The sequence below is a fragment of the Bison bison genome, unplaced genomic scaffold, assembly GCF_000754665.1.
Source record: "Bison bison bison isolate TAMUID 2011002044 unplaced genomic scaffold, Bison_UMD1.0 scf7180017864220, whole genome shotgun sequence".
In the NCBI taxonomy this organism is placed as follows: domain Eukaryota; kingdom Metazoa; phylum Chordata; class Mammalia; order Artiodactyla; family Bovidae; genus Bison; species Bison bison.
In genome coordinates, this window is record NW_011494792.1 from 1,990,911 (window position 1) to 1,992,210 (window position 1,300).

Genomic DNA, 1,300 nt, shown 5'->3' on the forward strand with positions numbered 1-1,300 from the left:
ACTGCACAACTTGTGGGATCTTGGTTCCCTGACCAGGAATCAAACCTGTGCCCCCTACCGTGGAAGCATGGAATCCTAACTACAGGACCTTCAGGGAATCTCCTCTCTTGTCTTCTTGATAACAGCCATTCTAAAAGGTGCGAGGTGATGTCTTGTGGTTTTGATTTGCATTTCTCTGATGATCAGCGATGTCCAGCATAATTTGATGTGTGCCAGCTTAGTTTTCCATAAAGGATTGCAAAGTTCCTGGTGCCAAAGCCATTTCTCAGGTCTAGCACAATGAAGGGCACTAAGTAGGTATTAAATAAATACTGATTCATTTATTTCAGCATGTTGTTTCAAAAGAGTACAAAAGAAAAGAGAAAAACAAGGCTTATTTTTCACCTAGGTTGTCATCAGAATCAATGATTTTGAAAGAGTATCTGCCTTTCTGGACTCAATGTCCTTGTTGACAAAAATAAAGGAAGTCTAAAATTTAAAAGATTTTATACATAGCAAGTCCTCCTCTATGGATTATATTTTATATACAGAAGAAGGCTACCAGAGAGAAGTCTTTTTGGTATCTCTTTTGTCTAAATTTAAAACTATATCTTCTTTTTTAAAGTAAAAAAAATGTAAACAGTTTAGGTACTAAATAACAAAGGAATACCTACCCCCCTCAAAGACAACTCTTTCTCATCAAGTAGAGCTAAGTGCAAAAAAAATTTAACATATGTCAAAACATGTCTTGGAGACTGTCCAGAGCAGCCTGTAAAATTCTGTGAGCTCTCAGACTCTAGGCAGCAGCTTATACCATGGTATGTTCTGGCTATATGCATCTCATGCATTTTTTAAAGCTCTGCTTTAAATGCAGGTTTATCAATAAAAATGCCACCAGAAAACAGCTTTGAAATTTTAATCTCTTCCTGAAATAAAAGGTTTCCTCAAGGCAGGCCTGGAATTGATTGTGTCTGAACACCATCCACTTTCATCATACAAGAGATTGTCTTAGAGCTGCTAAATCCTAATTTTGCAAAAGGTTAAAAAAATGCAGCTTTGCATCTCTCATCATCAAAAGCAGCATAATCTAAGCCTTTATTGTGTCAGTCATGAATTGTCTCTCCTGTAAGCTCACAATGTCAAAATATTCTTTCACATTAATGAGGATCCCTACAATTACAGAGTAGAAACCGTCATGGTGCACGGTTGAGCCTGTCTAATGGCAGAAATTACCCTGAATGTTAATGCATTAGTCAAGAACTACAAGAGGAATTACTGCTGCCACCAAAGCCAAATGGGCCCACAACTGGAGGATGGACAG